This window comes from Artibeus jamaicensis, unplaced genomic scaffold, assembly GCF_021234435.1.
Source record: "Artibeus jamaicensis isolate MK-2021 breed Jamaican fruit bat unplaced genomic scaffold, CSHL_Jam_final scaffold_916, whole genome shotgun sequence".
NCBI lineage: Eukaryota > Metazoa > Chordata > Mammalia > Chiroptera > Phyllostomidae > Artibeus > Artibeus jamaicensis.
The window spans coordinates 14,898,576-14,917,655 of record NW_026522059.1 but is presented as its reverse complement, the minus strand read 5'-3'; positions in this window follow the sequence as shown (position 1 = coordinate 14,917,655).

Genomic DNA, 19,080 nt, shown 5'->3' with positions numbered 1-19,080 from the left:
AAATACAGCACATTGGGAAGCCTTATTAAGTGCGAGGAAAGAAACACTCTCTCGGACATGTGTTATTTACTTCTGGACATTGGGTTTTTCTCCCCACGAGGGCCATTTGCAAACCTGTAGTATTAACATTCTCACTAGCCCTGTTAACCAAGTGAAATCTCCACATGAGGACCAGAGAGGAGCTGTCGAATCCTACCATTCGGATGCTTTATGGAAATTTAGCAAATGTATCACACACACAAATATACACAGTCAAATACCAAAAAGCATTATTCCCATACCAGTCCCTAGGTTAGTATTTAAACAGTGCATGTCTTTATTTCAAAGGCTTGTAAATCTGTGAAGTTTTACAAAATTTTTCAGAAATCTGACCAAGGTCACTGAAAACTTCACACTGAGATCCAGCTCTTATCATTCCGCTTCTTTCAGGTACGCCAACTTTAATATGCACTTCTGTCTGTTCTTTTCTTCTCTTCCTTTATTTCTATGATTGTTATAAGTGATGTCCAATTCAACACAGGTGAACCATGAGGAGCAGAGGTCTCAGTGTGAAAAGAAGTATATGACAGCTTCATGAAGTTGGATTCCAGCAAGGGAAAAAAATAGAATGAGCCCAATTTTAAATTTGCCCACAGCGCTTTGAAAACATTACCTTGTGAGCTAAATTTGAGTGTATTTGTGGAAAGTATTTCATGGCACAAAATTATGTACCTCAAAATGCCATATCACTCACTCGAGAGTACAGCATAACCACCCATTTCCCACTTACTCTTTCCTTTTATTTTTAATGGCCCAACAAAACAGGAGTTGGCAGAAAAATACCCCCATTCTTTGCTGGTCGTGGAAGCTATCTCTAAGGCGTATTCTATCCTGGTGGCTCCAAAAGTTTAGCATGCATAAGAATCACCTGGACCACTTGTTAAACTAGTTTAATGGGCTCCATCCCCAGAGATTCCAATTTGGAAGGTCATAGAGCCTGTGAACTTGCATTTCTAACATGTTCACAGGTGATGCCAATGTTGCTCGTCCTAGGACCACATTTTGAGAACCACTTTCTACCCACACTCGCAGGGGTCTCCAGTGGAAATGAGTCCCGAATGCTCACAGCGGGCTCAAACTCTTTCTTGATTCCTTTCCCTTTCCTGTTTGATGTTCCCATTCCTCTACCGCTATTTTTAGGGATGATTTTCTTAGTAAACTAATTGTCTTCAAATTCTAGGCTCAATGTTTGCTTCTCAGACAAAGCCAGACCAAGACAAAGGCCAAGCCACGGGGCAAATAAACAGTTGGAGACACCACATCAGGATGGCCACTTCTGCTGCCCAGCAGGGCACCGCTCCTGACTCAAGCAAGGGTCCTGAAACAGTCCAGAGGTGAGTGCCACTGCCAGTGTCACCCAAGATGAAAGGCTCAGACTGGCATCAGATGCACTAAGCCTTGGGCACAAGCCTTAGGCTTTTTCGTTTACCTTTTTTGGCTGCTTATATGCCCAAGTCTAAAATCTTGAAATAATCTTGGATGCCTCACTCTCCATTGACCTTCCTCACCCAATTGGCTGTCACATCTCACCACTTCACCTTCCTCACTTCAACGATGTCTCCTCATCCATATCATCTATGTCCTGCTCAGGCCCCTGTACTTTTCCACCTGAACAGACAAGAGTAAATGATTACTCTCCTTGACCGTAGTGTTCCTCTGCCCCTTTGCATTCTTCATATTGATGCTAGCATGAACTTAATGAAAATATGACCAGTCCCTTAAAACCTTCTAGCACTTCCTCAGGACAAAGACCAAGATCAAAGAAAGCCTTCTTGGATTAACTCCCTGCTTATTCTCCAGCTTAGTCTCTTATTTCTTCAAAGTATGTATTCTATTCCTAAGCCATGTAAAATTACTTCTATTTCCCCAGATATTCTCTCTCACCTCCAAGCTTCTGGAATTCACTGAACTCAAACTCTGTTCCAGGCACTGTTCTAGAATGTAGATGGTACTAATACAGCTGCTACAAAGGTAAGAAAAGTTCTATCCTCATGGAGCCTACCTACTAGCAGACAATGAACAAAACTGATAAGTAAAATGTCAGGTTATGATGTGTGCCAAGAAGAAAAATAAAGCAAGAAAGGAGACAGGGTGTGCGGGAATGAGATACTCGGTTTTAAAGAGGATGTGGATGGAAAGCCTCAATGGAAAAAAAGATGACATTTGAGTGAAATCCTGCTGGAAAAAGGCACTGAGTCTTTCAGATGTCATGGGAAGGCCACTGCAGTAGACAGAACAGCAAAGCTGAGGAGCCCTCCTTGTCCTGCGCGCTCTGCCCAGCTCCTGGCTCCTCATCCTCCAGGACACCCTTTGGGTCTGTCCCCAACTCAGAGCCTTTTTCCGACTCCTGTCTCCCATTCCCAGTTAGGGATCTATGGCAATCCTCTCGGAGCGCCAAGGCATATAATGATAGCATTTAAAATACTGATGGTAATACATCTCAGTTAACATGCAGAAAGCACTTGCTGAGTGCCAGGCCCTGTGCTGATGGCTTGTGGCACTTGGATGATCTCCTTTCAATTCTCCCCAACACTGTAAGAAAAAATGTATTTACATCACCTCCTTTTACAGAGGAAAAAGTTGAGACTTGTTTTGATCACCATGAATGCTAACCTTTGTTCCGCAAGCTCTGGCATCACAGGGCCGTAGGTCCCTCCTATCTGTATGCTTCATAATGGCGTGGCTCTAAAAAGGGGGCTCTATCTCAAAGCTTCAAACAGGCCTTACCACAATGTATAAAAACATGGAACTGCTCTCTGCATGCATCTTGCCAAATCCTGCAGAAAGGGCCAGATGAATTTGGACAATTTGGTGAGGATGTTTGCGATGGCTTGACTTAAAAGTGAAATTCACTTGGTGAAACTCTGGGTCACTCCCCAAAGAAAGGCTGATGATATCCTTTGGAGAGTTGGTACGGAATGCACAGCAGAGCTGACTTGGCTGCCAGCTGGAAGAGGTCTGTTCTATGTATTAAAACTGCACAGACTGAGGAAACCAGCAGCATCAGTTATGAATTCCAAATGGAAAGTTACTGATGACTTTCACAGGTTCTGAACCACAGGTATCGAAGTACCAGAAAGCTCCTCCTATTCTGTTACTCTTCAGATGAAGAGCTCCAGGACTTCATTTATATAATAACCAACAACCCCATGTAGGCCTGCAGTGTCTAATATTTCTGAAGTTCTAGTAACCACCATTACTATTCCTTAGCTCCAGGATTGTTCCACTTGTCTCTCCAGCCCAGTGTTTCTGTTTGGGCCAGTTTACTCCTTAGCAGACATTTAAGAATGTCTGGAGGCATTTCAGTTTGTGACAACTGGTAGGGATGGACGCTATGGCACCTAGTATGTGAGGCCAGAGTCACTGCCAAATGTCCTATAATGCATAGAGCAAATACTCCATAACAAAAACAATTATTCCAGCCCAAAATGTCCGTAACGCCATGGTCCTAAACTGTGTATGTCATGCATATAAACTCTAGTGTCTCTCCTTGATTCCTGCCCAATGTTATGTCAAGGATTCAACAATATGTCAAGCTCTGTCCTTACCATTTTTTACACTGGAGGATCCTTGTTGCATGACACAAATTCCCTGATGTCACACTGGGATGAATCACTGGAGCAGAGATGCCCTTCACATCTATCCTCCAGGTGAATGCCTATTCTTCTTTAAAGCTCCAAAATGTTGCCTTCAAAACAAAGATGTTCCTGACACCCCCAGGGAGAACTTGCCACCCCTTCCTTTGTACCCCAACCATAGCCTATACATGATGCTGGCATAGGAACAAACACTTTCATTACATTATCGGTCACTTGCTTGTCTCCTCTTCAACCTTCCTGTTAGCTCCTCAGTGGAGCTCAGAGACCATGTCTAATTACTTTTAGCTTCCTAAGTCCCTAGCACAGTACCAATCCAAGTATCTGAAACGCATGTGTTCTCAGAGGGACTCTGGTTCCAGCAGTTGCTTTACATTCAGCTGCTCTAATTTTCACTGTAAGTGTGACTTCCCTTCTCCAGTTTCCAGACAGCATAGAAGCCAAGGAAACTGCACGGTCCATCCCCTTGCCCTCAGCCTCAGAGCCCATCAAGCAGAGAAATCATTACTCCAATCCTCTCAAAACAACACTATATAGTCCTGGTGATGGTGGGAAAGAATGATAAAAATAGGCTGCTTAAAAATCAGACAATTTTCCACAGGGAAAAAAGGAGATGCAAACAGCCTCTGGCACCTTTCTGTGAATAACAGAAGTTTCTATTTTAAAAGAAAGGCAGTCGAATAAGAAGCAACTTTATCACAATGCCACTTCCCCAGCTTTCTCGGCCAAAGCAACACATCAGCCTGTATCGGCTCTTGGCGTTCCATGACGGTTCCAGCTTTAGTGATGATTCCTAGCTGCTATATGAGGAATGGAGGCTTTCACAAAAACCTGCCCCTTCGGTAAAAACGGGTCCAGTTAGAGGCCCAGCTGTCAGTCATGTATGCAGCATGCAACCTCTCTCCCTGGCGAACAGCAAAGTGGGTGGTGAGAGTTGCTGAAGGCGCAGCCTTCCAGTGGTTCACCATCTTTCTTCCCTCAGATGTCTGTGTCCTCTCTTGGCTGTGATGTGCGAGTCTCCCAAAAGTTTCATGAATGCAGTGGAAACAATGGGCTTGTGAATTTAATCCCCCTCTTTCTTCCTCATCCTTAAACTCTCCTGGGTTTTGAGTGATCTATGTAGGTTCTGGATGACCTTCACATCAGGAATCAAAAATTAGCTGACTTACATCATTTTGACTTCCAGGTATTACATAGTTGAGACTTCTAAATTTGTTTATGCTTTCATTAAGTTAACGTGTCTGGCACCATCTGCTCCTGATAGGGTTTGGGAAACAACGCTAAACTGCTTCAGGATAAAACAGAGGACAGTTCACCTGAAGGAGACAGAAGGGGTAAGTGCTATCCACAGCCTGCACTAAGTCGATTATCACTCTTGGGCAAAATGTTGGCTTCAAGTTTTCCTGAAGCTGAGCCAGGAAAAGGAACAGATTGCAAGTGTGTGCAAGTCAGCACTGAGGAATTTGAATACTAACTAAGAAGGGAGAAGCAGGCTTCAGCATCTCTTTCCTAAGAAAACTTCATGGGCCGTGAGAACCCATCTGCCCAGCCAGGGCGTGGGCAGTCCCACCCTGCACAAAGCCTCCACTGGGACTTCCCCCATGAGGACGGCAAAACACGGAATTTCTGCCAGATGATGTGATCAAGGGTATGGAGACAAGAGAGAGCTAGAACCCAAAACTCAGGGCTTCCTGGGCAGGCTGAGTGTGATCTTTAGCTCCATTAGGCCTGATGTGTCAAAAGCATTCGCATCCCAGAATTTCTAAAATCCAGATAATTCCTACACATGGTGAAGTCTTGCTATTACTGGTAGCTTCCATTTATTAAGCATTTCTCACAGGTCAGATGCTGCACTTACTCAATAAAGATAACGAGAATAAGAATAATGATGTTAGTTAAGAGTTTATGGATCTAGGCACTGTGCCACACTCTGTGTACTTTAACAAATTAAATCCTCTTAACAACCCTATGAAGCAGGTACTAGAATCCCAATTTTTCCAGTGAGGAAATTGAGGCACTGAGTTATTAAATGGGGCCAGGATCACCTGGGGACTGACGAGGGAAGGTCTGTTATGAACCTAGACAAGGGTTCTATCTCCCGGGCCGTACTCTTTTTAAAAATAATGACTTTATTGAGATGCAATTCATATACCATACAATTCACCCATTTCAAATCTATAATTCAATAATTTTTAGCATATTCACAGAGTTGTGCAACCATCACCAAAATCAATTATACAACATTTTCTTCATCCCCCAAAAGAAACACCATACCCTTTAACTGTTGATTACAAATCCCCTCTTCCTCTCAGCTCTAGACAACCACTGACCAGCTTTCTGTCTCAACAGATTTCCCTGCACTGAACATTTAATATAAATGGGATCAAATGATATATGGTCGTTTATGACTGGCTTCTCTCACTTAGCATCATGTTTTCAAGGTTTACCCAGGCTTCAGCACCTACCAATACTTCATTTATTTTATTGCCAAATAAGTCACACCCTTAACCACTACACCGTGCTTCCTTCTGAGGCTGCTACTATTTTCACTTTATGCACGAGAAAACTGAGGCCAAGAGAAATGAAATACACTGCCATGGTCAAACAAACAGCCGAAGACAGACCTGGCATCAGCTAATCTCAAAACCCTGCCCTACTGTCTCCAAAGCCTATCTTTTCCTCCCTACACAAGATAAATTAGCCTCATGTGTCCTTGTAACTTTCTTCTTACTTCTATGAAAGGCAGGAAAGTAATAATTGAAAAAACAGACTTGAGCATCAAGCTCAGGACCAAGCTATGTGAATTTAGACAAATCACTTAAGCTTCCTACATCTTGGTTTCCACACTGGTCAAAGAAGGATAATGGTATCTACTTCTTTGAGTTGGGAGACGTGTGTAAATGGTGTTGCCCAGTGCCAGGCACTTGGTAAGGGTATAATCAATACCACCGCCTATGGAGTAGTATGTGTTGAGGTGGATCTAGAACAAAGGAGGACGTTCAGCTGGAGGGAGAAGGGGGAAAGGAGGAAGCAACAACAGTCTGATCAGGTGGGAATGCTGCAGCAGTTTTAATGCCTGGAGCTCCAGGAGAAGTCCGCAACCTGGAACATTTGCAGGCACTATTTGATCAACACAAAGGCATCTGGAGAGGACCCCGAGGGACAGTTGCTCCCTCCTTTCCTCCCTTCAGTCTCCCTGTGCGCGCCCCACGTGTCCTGTGCACGCTTCCACCCCTACACCGTTTGATGCCAAAGAATTCAAAAGCTTTTGGTGGGAGTGGAGGTTTCTGCACATTCCCTGGGAGGCCTAAATAAGCTCACACCTTAATACAAGTGCGCCAATTACACAGTCCACCAAATGTATTTCTGCCTTCACCTTCATGCATTAGAGAAGATAAGTATTATGTTCAGGATTCACAGTAGGTTTCTGAGTTTTGAAATAAAATCATTTATAATTAATTGAAAATAGTCTTTCTCAAAAGTAACACAAGCCTATTTTTAAGATCTTACTAGCAAGCCCTGTATCACTTTGGAAACTGCAGACATAAAACAAGGAATTATGGGAAAGACAAATTTAAAACATGCTCTTTTTCAGAGGGGAGGCTAATGAATATTACAAGCTATAAAAGAGCAAGTTGTTTCGATCACTAAATGGATTTTTTTCTTTTGCAAATAAAGCCTTTTGTTCATTTATTCAGGTAATGTGCACCTATCGGTAAAATACAATGGTTCTGCTGCTGGTTTCAGAGAATTCACTCCTTGTCAATAAAAAAAAGTGACTCACGCAGGGGGAACAGGGGGAGGCAAGCAGATCCGAGAATATTTTGAGATCGTTCAGCTCATGCTTATGAAAATTGTATGTATTAGACCCAAATCACTGATCCACCCAGTCCTTGACTCCTTGTACCTTCATTTAAAATGTTTGTATTTTGGAAAATGGAGGATGAAGGAAATAGCACACTAGCAAAGGCTGCTTGACACCTTACAGGGCTATTTGAAGATCATGTTTGCATTGATTCAAAAAATAATTCATAAGGATCTATTATACTAAAAGCACAGATGCTGGTGGATGCAGAATCTGCTCTGAATGCACAGGATTTGCAAGGTTGTGAATTCTAATTCCTCACTTAGTTTAGTGAACCTTGCTTTGGTGGCCACTAATGAGTCATGATGTGTATGTCATTCCCTAATTCCCTCACCCCCTACCCCACACTGATCTCAGCCTGGCCGCAGGACTGACTGGCTTTATTTAGCCAATGAGACATTAGCAAGCATAATGTAAAGAAAGGTTCGTCCTCTTGAAATGCTTACTTTGGGGATGCACCTTCTCAAATCCCAGCCACCATGCTGTGAGAAGCCCAAATTTACCATATGGAGGGGAACTAAGACCCTCCACGAGAGTCCCAGCCAAAAAGAGGGAAAAATTGTTTGCTGCTCTGCCTGCTGTTTGCACCTTGCTATTAACCCTCCCCCACAATACAGCCCTCCTCCCACTGGCAATCAGTCCTTTGTAAGTCTATTTGCCCTGCTAAACAGTGAAAGCTTTGGTGCAAGAGAGCCCACCTTAGGTGAATTTGCAACTCCATGTTATACAATGCCAACGAATTTATTTTTTGAATGATTGAAAGCGAATGAACAATTTTTCTTAATTTTTATGGTTCTCTTAGTTGCTAGCATCCTATTCCTGTGTCCAAATTCCTTGTTCTGCCTCCTTAGCTTCTGTGGGCCATAAATCATGGTATGTCAGGAAGATATTGAGAAAATTATATTTGGCCAAGATACAGCATCTGCAATCCTTGAATCATGACTTCCTACAAACTCTCCCCTCAAGGAACCCAAGAAGATATATGCAGAGAAGAACAGACAAACATGTTTTATTGCATGAGAATTGAGCTCCAACATAAATCTCCATCCCCATTTCCCAATGAGTGAAGTGTGACAATGTGCAGGGCAGTCTAGGCTAAAGGCAGTCCTCTCTTCTGCCCCTGGACTCACAGCCATGCCGAGGTAAAGCAAGTCCTCAGGAAAACCACACCAAGGCCAAGACAAGCCAGAGAACTAGCATTTAACCTTATTAGCTGGTCCCATAGTCAACTCCAGGGCATTCCTAGAACAGAACAATCTCCAAACAGGTGCAGCTTCAGTCCTTCTTCCTGCGTCTGTCTGGAGCGAGAAAGAGAGGAAAGAAAATTCCAGGAAATGCTGGAGGACTCCAGAGAAACTCCTGCCACATGGGACCCGGGATTCATCCCCTTTATTTGATGGAAAAGATGTTTCTGTTTCTGCCACTGTGATGCAGTAAATGACCTTCACCTTCATCTTGTATCCGCATTTCTTCTTGAGGATAAAATTTCAGGCTGGGAGTGATGAGCTTGTTCTAGAAGCCAAAATGGCTCTGAAGTCATGTTTGGCCTGAGACATGCTGCCTTACTTTTAATTTGTGCCTCTTTGGCTCTACAGTTTCTGGTTTTTCAGCATCTTTGGTCCAAACTGCCTTGACCTTGACTCTTGGTGTGCGTGCCCCATCTCTCACACAAGACTATTTCCAGTCTTGAAAAAAACAGAATAGGATTTTTCTTCTGATGAATTCTGGAATCTTCATATATTTACCTCCCTCTCTCTCATGTTTTCCTTGCTGGAGGGTGGATATAAATAAATAAATGTGCACATACATAAAAACATCAAAGTTACACATACCCCTTTGCCTTCAGTTGATAAGTATAATTTTTGGACTTAGGGTACATTGCTTCTCTGGGCTCTATCTTTTTGTGATATATTTTATATCAATTTAAAGTACCCTCTGAATCACTTGAAAGTTTTGAAAGATTTAAGCCTTCCAGAAAAGAGGCAGAAGTGTTTCTTTTTTACACCTCACCCCCTCTCCATTGCAAGCACTTGGGTAAGGATAGACATCTGAAACTGATGTTGAAAGCGTCGTGATGCAGTCTTGACCATGAGGTCCTTCCCTCCAAAGCCATGTCAATCCTGTCGCCAGAGTGCTAACAGCTGACACGATTGAGCACTGAGTTAACCACCAATGTTAAGCAAAGTCAAAAATCAAATGCATCAATCACTTCACTAAAAGCACATCTCAAAGGAGGACACAGCCAACTAGAGAGCGTTGCTCTGGCAGATGTGTCACAAAGATACTGCTCTGTGACGCTTCCAAAGTCCTTCTAAGCAGGCAGCCTGGCAGTTCAGTGTTGTTGCAGAGAGATGCCTCCAGTCCCAGGAACCAGAGCAGAGGAAGGGGAAGGTAGACCATCTGCAAGCAAAAGCCACTATGTCACACTTCCCCAACCCTGCACCACCCCCAGCACTGACCGTGCCTCCCACCTTCACAGATCTACACCAGGATCCCCACGCTCCAGCTGAAGAAACAGGCCTTTCCCTCTCACACTCAGTGGGTCAGCTTTGCTGCGCATTCCTAAGGACTGGATATCACACCCACTGACCTTTACGTCACTGCTCACAGTCACCAGAGCTCTCATCTCCTAAAAATCAGGGCATGGTTGCAAGTCAGAAATTAAGAGAGAAGACTAAAGATTAATGGGATAGGAGGGTAATGCTTCTAGGTATTCCCTGTTGCAGACATCTCCAGTGTTTTCTTTGCTGCATCATTTCTCTCATCGTACCTTCCAAGGATGCTCTTATTCTAGATTTTCAAGGTCTGCCTGAAGCAGAGGATAAGTGAATGCTTTTCCTGGTGGTCTTGATATGCTCCCCCAATGCCACTTCCCAGATTTATATTTGAACTACTGCATCTCAGTGGTCACTTAGACAAATAAGATACTTGAGTGTGAAACAACAAAATACACCTTCTTTTTCATAAAACAAAGCAATGTACCTCATTCGCAAAGCTTATTCGCAGTGGCGGAAACCAGAACAGGGAAAAGAGCCGCAAGGAAGAGTTTGAGAACTTGCAAGCACTCCCAAAAGGAAGTGGTACCCCCTGAGAATAGTTCTTGAATATAAACCTGTCACTAAAGGATGCCCAAGCCACCCACCCTACACTAGTTCCCGGGTGTGGGTCTGCTGTCAACAGGGAGGGTCACAGATCTTCAGTTCTGTAAAAAGCAGCCTTTAAAAATAAAATTCAATTCTTGGCATGTGCTGCAATACTTCCTCTGTTCCAAACTTAATCTGAAGCCACCCACAGGACTGCTGTCTTAGCCAAATGCAGTAAAGGAGACAAGGCTTCGTGCAGAAGGCCCATAGCAACCGCATCCGACAGCCAGAGTCAGGCTGAGAAGACCTCCATGATGCGGCGCTGCTGGACGCAGCAGCCAGGAGAGCCAGGGCGCTCTGCTCCTGCCTTCCGAGAGGGCTGCTCAGAAAGGCCACTCTACAGGCTGCAGGCAAAGATGTCCCCAGGCCCTTGAAACCCAGAGAACACAACGCCTGGTTTTTGCCTGTGAATCCAATCTGTACAAAGCACAGAATAATGACAACAGAGAAATAGACCTGGCGTTCCATCTCTATATAATTCACAATGCCCACTCAGTTGCCCTTGAATATGTGCTTTTGTCTATAATTTACTAATACTGTCCATACACCTTATTTTCTCATCTGGACCATACAATGGATAGGAAAGAGACCACTCAGCTCTAGACACCATAGGAGGCCTTTACAACTGCCCCCCCACCCAACATACCCTACACGTGGCTTCAGATGAAAGAAGACCGTTCAGTATTTTGTATTATTCACACTTCAGTTCTGGACTTTTTGCTCTAATTCATTTCTTGTTTCTTGAGCTATTTTTAACCTTCCAGTCTGTCTCCTTGTTTTTAACCTTGAACTTGGGACCTTCTTTCATAATAAGATCACAGCTCTGAAGCCAGCCTATCTGAATTTAAATTTTGCCTGTATGACCCTGGGTAAGCTATTTTAATTCCCTAAACCTTCATTTTCTCAACTATAAATGACGCTCATAATAACACCTATGTCCTGGAATTGTTGAGAAAATAAAATGGTTTATGTGTAAAACAATTAGAACAATGCTTGCAACAATAAAATTGCTCAATAAATGTTAGCAGTTGGGAGGCATTTTTCTGCCAGCTCTCCAGCCATGTGGACATTTTAGTTAACCTGGTGCAACTCATCCTCCCAGTGCTGTTTACCTTCCTTGTTAGTTCCTACCTGATGACCCATGCCAAGTTCCTTCCGGCAGATTAAAAAAAAACCTATTTATTTCTGTTATGCTGCTAGACACACCATACTGAATGCAAAGCAAGTCATTATAGTAAGTGTTAAGATTTTTTTATTCAGTGATTAATTTCTTGTTGGCTTTAGCTGATTTAAACTTAGCTTCACAAAGCTTTGGTTAAATTAAACAAAAAAGGTATTTTCCCTTTTTTAAAACTGGTCTCCTATCACAGAACCACGTGCCCTTGCTCTTCACTAGAAAAATAAAACTCACAAATAACTCACTGCATGCCTTACATGTCCATTCCTGGTCTCCACACTGGAGAAAACATCAAGAAAATTATTCATTCAATCAACTAACATTTATTTGCCATGGACCCTGCCTTGAGGTAGTTAATATCTGATTGTTAAGACAAGACTAATGCATATGACATTATCAAAGAGCAATAGAAAGTTTATAATTAAGTGCTGAGCCAAGTAAATGGTACTGATTATAAATACAGTAGTTTTGAAAAGGGCATGTCAGATAGGGTCATGGTAATTCACTTATTCACTCAACAAACAGTTATTAAACATTATCAAACTGCCAAGTTCTCTGCTAGGCCCTGGACAGAGGTGGAGAACATTGTGAACTTTCTTTCTTACAAGACTCCATTCTTCCCTCGATAACAGCCCTATGGTTGAGGGAACTGAGTCATCTAAGTTAATCATGGTAGACTCAGTTATCTTGCCAGTGATTTGTTTCTAAACCACCATGAAATTGAAATTGAGAAGAGTTGGCTGGGGACTTCTGGGAAAACTCTTGCTTGGTCTGAAGAAATCCTCACAGGAAGACACATCCCTTTTCCTCTGGTGATGGCTACGTATGGATATGAAGTCCACAGCTACTATTCATATCTTGCCACCAGCCTGAAGATAGAGAAGCAAGGGCCAAGGAACTATAGGGAAACAGGGTCAGTACCACCAGATCAGATCAGCTTTTAACATTGCTCTATGTCTGGGTTTCCAGTTATGTAATCTAGTGCATTTCCTTATTGTGTACATTTGCCTAAGGTTTTTTTTTTTTTTAATGTTACTTGCAGCCAAACACATTCTAATTCATAGGAGGTATGAAGATAAATGAGAAAGGATCAACCTCAAGGAGTTTACAGTCCAGTGTTAAAAAACAGGGAATCATATAACATACAATTTACTAGTTAAGTACAATAGAAGAATGTTCTAGAAATAAAAATAAATCAGAAGAAGGAAGTGGTGGCAAAGATGTAAGGGAGGTAGCTTCACCAACTTCAGTTAATTCTTAAAAGGACCGTCAGTAAATAATGATAAAACAGAGAAAAACTGGCAATATCCCCAACCTATCACTATAGAACTTGTCTTAATTTCTGTGTCTTCATCAATTTTTGTCATTATTCCAGGCGTCTTAAAAGAGGAAGAGAAGTATGCTTTCCTTGATTAAGAGCTAAAGCACAAAAAAAGTTCCTTCAATTTGATTCCTGTTCTTGGATTCAGTCTAGAAGTTTCCCTTTTAAAGACTATTTTTGATCTCTAAAGTTGAGTCTGGCTGCACAAATTACAAAAATAAAAAAAATCAGAACATATCACCTAGTGTGCATCGGTCTCAGTAATTATGTGCACATAAGAAAAAACCTTTCTCTGTTTGAGTTCATCAGGTGGCTGAAACTACATTTTCAACCACATTTCTCTACAGAAAGAAATGTTTTCTGCCCATTATAAAAGCCAAGTACCATCCCCCCTTAACTTGACTTGCAGTTATGTATTTCTCATATGGTTTTGGCTACAATGTGCACATGTAACATTAGAGATTTCCAATCCAGTTTGGGGAGACAACATCACAGTCGTCTTGCTGTGGTTGTGGTGTGGGGCAGCTGCAATCTGGAAGCTTTGTTTTGTTGAGGTTCAGATCCTCAAAGTAATTTCCAGCTTTCTCTAACTTTTATAAATAAAGTCATTCCCCTTAGTTATGCTTCTGTGGAGGTGTCTTCTGAGGAAGCCTTTTGGGCAAGCACTCAGATTTCCAGAACTGGTTAGCAGCTTCCTTTACGATGGCTGGTATGTGAGGAAATAAATTTATAGACATTCGGAACCCAGGTTTCAGAATCCCACTGATGTGAAAGCCTGGTTCCGTAGCTTATTAGCTGTGTTACCTTGGGCAAGTTATTTAATATCCCTGAGTCACTATGTAAAATAATACCTATGCGAATTTAATGAAATAATATAGGCAAAGTTCTTAAAATAGTAACTGGCATTTCATTATCTTTCAACAAATTTATTGAACTGGAGATACAAACAGACAAGAGTATAGGCAACAGTACCCCCACTGAGTTCATGTAATAAATGCCCAATAACTAATAGCCATTGTCATTTTTAATAATACCTGTTCCTCCACCATGACACATTCATTCTCAAGTGCTCAGAGAGAAAAATCAAAAAACGATCCCACATTCCTATTTTGTCTCATGCCCCCTACTGCATATAGCTGTCCCTCCTTATCCACGGGGGATGCATTCTAAGACCCCCAGTGAAACCATGGGTAGCACTGAACCATATATATATATATATGTATTTTTTTCCTATACATACATACCTATGGTAAAGTTTATAGCTTTTCTTTGGCATGTGTGAATTGCCAGCATCACTAATCTCGAGCTCTGGCACCAATATTAGGTAAAGTAAGAGTTACCTGAACACAAGCACTACAACTGCAACAGTCAATCTGATAACTGAGACAGCTGTTAAGTGACTGACAGGCAGGTAGTGTACACATGGTGGAGACAGGGGACAAAGGGAGGGTTCAAATCCTGGGCGGCACAGGGTGGGGTGATGCAAAAATCCATCACACTTCTCAGAACAGCACGCAATGTAAAACTTATGAAATGTTTATTGCTGATATTTTCCACTTAATATTTTCAGATGGTGGTTGACTGGGTCAGTGAAACCGTGGAAAGCGAAACTGCAGAAAAGGGGAGATGACTTTCTGTACTTCACCCCAAGCCACGCTGGCTCCCCTGCAATGTCTTCAAGACGCATCCTCCCCTCTCCATTTCTGCCACTACCAGCTGACCCAGGGTGTTTTTGTGCCAGTCCTGGCCCTCCACTTGAACCTCTGATGACCACCGTGGCCATCTGGTTCTGCTTACAGTCTGTTCTTCACGTAGTGGTTATTGATTTTCGTGCAGTTGATTTTATTATACAAAGAGATTGATTTTTATTTGCTGAAAACTCTCAAACGGCCACCTCACACGCATGAAATTAAATCTAAACTCTTCTCCTGTTTCTCGGTTGTCTGGGAGCTGCCTGTCTTCTCCACCGTCTTGCACCCTCCACACCGTCAGGCTGTAGACACAATGGGCTTCCTTCTCTCCTCGAGCAAACCAAAATCCTCTGCTCTTCTTCTTCTCTCTCGTGTCTGGCCCTTATCATAGTTTGCTATGAGGAACCAAGTCCATTTGAGGAAGTCAGTTCAAATGGACTTCCTCAGAGAGACCATTCTCCACAGCCAGTTTCAAACATAACGTTGTTTTATTGTCTTCATAATACCAAATGAGCTTTTCCGGTTATTTACTTTTCTATAGGGCCTGTAGTAGGACCTAGTTCCCAGACTGTAACCTCCCCGAAGGCAGAAATCTCCTCCTCCCTATCAGCTGCTAAATCCTCCATGCCTTATAGCAGCATATGGCATACAGTAGATAGACAATTAATGTGCTCAATACTGTAACAGTAAGATTCCCAATGATGTCTCAGTTTACTAATAATTTTCCAAAGTCATTTCACTTCCTACTAGAGGGTCATTTAGGTTCCTAGTATAATGAGTTTAAAGGAATGTAGGAATCTTAGAAAGGAGCTATCATTGTACCCCATTTAAAAATAAGAAAACAGAGATCCAAAGAGGTGATGAGACTCACAGAAACAGGGTCGGATTCTGGACAAGAACATTAAGCTCCTCGGGTCTAAATGTGTGGCCACTGTTTGGCCCCTGTCGGAGGGCTGCTCTTCTGGCCCTACACCCCCTTGGACCCTCTTGCTGGGCAGGAAGAAAGCAATGACGTTGGGAACCATACAAATGATTTCACAGGCATTGGACAGCGACTGGGGTGAAGGCTGGGAGTACGCCATGAAAATCAAGGCCAGAGAAGGCACCAAAGCACAAAATCCCACCGAGAGAATTTTTCCCCTGCAGTTACCATGCATGAGTGGGCCACGGATCAGGAGCTACATGTCACCAATATTGAAAGCAGGCATTGAACTCTGTTCTCATTACCAGAATTACAGAATCTCGGTGTGGAAAAAGACCTCTGTTTTCATTCACTTTTCTTCAGACACTTTACACTGTTGACAATATGTCTGTCTAGAGGTCATCTGCCTTATTTTAAATATCTTTGGGGAGGGATAACTCATTGCCTCCCAAGGAAGCTTATTCTGTCTTCCAACATCTTTGATTGTAAGAACACTCTTCATAAAACTGAGCTGAAAGCCCACTCATCCACTCCCCTACATTCTATTGATTCTAGTTTTGCCATTTTGGGATATCTAAGGCAGTTACCATGTCATCCCTGAGTTTTCCCTTGGCCAAATCCTTTACTTACTTTTTGTATGGAAAGATCTTTCATTGACACAGAGGATTTTTTTTCTTGTCTCTTTCCCTCCACGTGGTTAAATCTATCAACATTCCTTATGAGATAAGGCTTCAGTTATACAGGAGCAACTGAGAAGCCAGAACTTTCCTCGCTCTGGAGATTACATTTCTGTGACATAATGAAAGGTCTTCATCTGTGAGTGCTCACAGCCACCCCACTCCACCTCCACCCCATTAAAAATAATTCCCACTGCCTGCTCAGTTCCCACTCGGTCCCAATCCCGCTAAAAAGGGTTTTTGCTTACTGACAGAGAAACTAAGTTGTTATACATAATAATGCAATAGAAGGAGGGGTAAGGGGATGAGAGACCCCAAAACCTTTGTAATTTAGTTATTAAGGAAGAGTTTTCTGGAGCTGAGATTTATACAAAGAGACACTGGAGCGGCCACAGGGTGGAAGGGAATTGGAGGGAACAGTGATGTCATGAAGAGTCAAGGTGACTGAATGATGGGATTTTCCCTGATGCTTTCCAAGAAATGCAGAGAGGTTTCTATTCCTCTCAACTGCCTTTAGACATAGGACTACATTTCCTTGAATATGACACACAACTCTTATAGCCAGACCACATGGGTCACTGAATTTATTAGGTGATGCACATAAAAAATTAATCCGATAACATTTATAATGATTTCTATTCAGAGTGATTTACCATGTACCATGAACTATACTGAGGACTTTCCTTCATTATCTCATTTAGTTCTTACAGCACCCATCTGAGATATATGCTATTATAAATCTCTTTTTTTAACGAGGAGGCTTTAAAACATAGAGAGGGAAAAGAAATTGTTCACAGATACACAGGTAAGTAATGACAAAGTCAGTTCTCAGACCCTTATCTGTCTAACTCCAAATCCCACACATTATCTCCTGTGGTAGCTCCTGGCAGAGTGGCTGCCATGACTGTGCAGGAAGAAAAATGAGAAGGAGCCAGAGCTGTGAGTTCAGAATCCAGGAGTCTTCTGGTCCTCCAGGGAGATCACAGGCCCTAAGCCTGTCCCATAGATGGCCAGGCCAGCACCAACTCAACACTGAGATCAGAGCCGCAATCAAGTGATGGTTGAGATTTCTGGCACGTGGCTTGGCAAGAGACCCAAGCTTACCAAAACCTTAAACTCATTTCCTACAATATTGATTACACAGTTTCAGCACACGAACACTCCCCACCCCCTAGAGCACATCAATTTGGAAAACTTAAAAAACAAAACTGGGTTCACAAAACTATAATTGATAAGCTAACCTTTCTTAGCTGATTTTATGGTTTTAGCTAAAATACAAGCTAAACTGAATATCATAATGGACTATACTTCATAATAATTGCAGCCTATTTGTATGCAAATAGCTGAGTGCCATCTCTCAATTTCAGGCTCTGGCTATAAACTCACAGCAGTTTTGGGTAGATTCTAATTTTGCATCTGATATAATAGGTATTGAATCAATGAGAACTTTTGACACTAATCTTGGGAGTTCACACTCATTGTTCACTATCTGAACCTTGGTTTCCAAACCTTGGTTTTGTCTTACAAAATGTTATACCATTATTTAGCAACGGTTTAGTCTGAAACAGAAATTAATTTTCTGGGTCACAATTTTATAGAAATGGAAGTAACAATGACTCCCTTACAGGAGTGGTGGATAATTAAATAAGATACTGTATACAAAGTACTCAGGATAATATTTGAATCATTAAGTTATGGCTTTTTTTCTAGTCTTTGCTGCTAGATCATCCAGATGATCGTTTGGTACTTCAAGTAGCCAAATCTTAAGTAAATTTCTCAAAGTTCACTGGCTTGCTAACCAACACCCCACAAAAGGGGCCCCTCCATGACTGCGGCCTACCTTTTAATGGGAAGACTCAGACGACATTCAACAGAAGTGGAGGAAGCAGGAAGCTCAATCACAGGGCAATGCCAAGTACATACATAGGGTAGACCTGCCTGTCACCCACAGGAGATAAGTTTCAAGACTTCCAGTGGATGCCTGAAGCTGCAGATAGTACCAAACCCTATGTATACTAACTTTCCCCATACACATACATACACACCTGTTTGTGGAAAAGAAGAACTTTGTGACTTCTCACTGGCATGTCCGAACGACCTGCATCACTACTCTTGTGCTTTGGAGCCATTGTTAAGTAAAATACAGGTGACCGAACACAAGCACTGAGATACTGTGACAGTCAATCTGAGAGCTGAGATGCCTACTAAGTGACGAATGGGTGGGGAACATAGACACTCTGGACAAACGGTTCATATCCCAGACAGGACAGAGAGGCATGGCACAAGATGTCACCAAGCTACTCAGAAGGGGATACAATTTAAAACTCGTGAATTGTTTATTTCCCCAATTTTCCAGACTGCGGTTGAGCCCAGGTAACTGAAACCATGGATAAGGTCTCCTCTGGATCTACAACCTGCCTCCCGAGACTCACACATGACGGCCACGGGTACCGGTGATGCCCACCCAGCCCTGGATTTCTGAGGACAAGGAAGAAGCCATTCTTTACCGGAGATGTTTATTTTCCTATTAATAAAGGGAAATTACTTTGTTGGTTCGGAGCCCAGATTTTAAAATTACTCCCATGGCTGTATCTAAAACCAATGCGATATTTTAAAACCCAAATGTATTTGGCATAACAGACTGGAGGA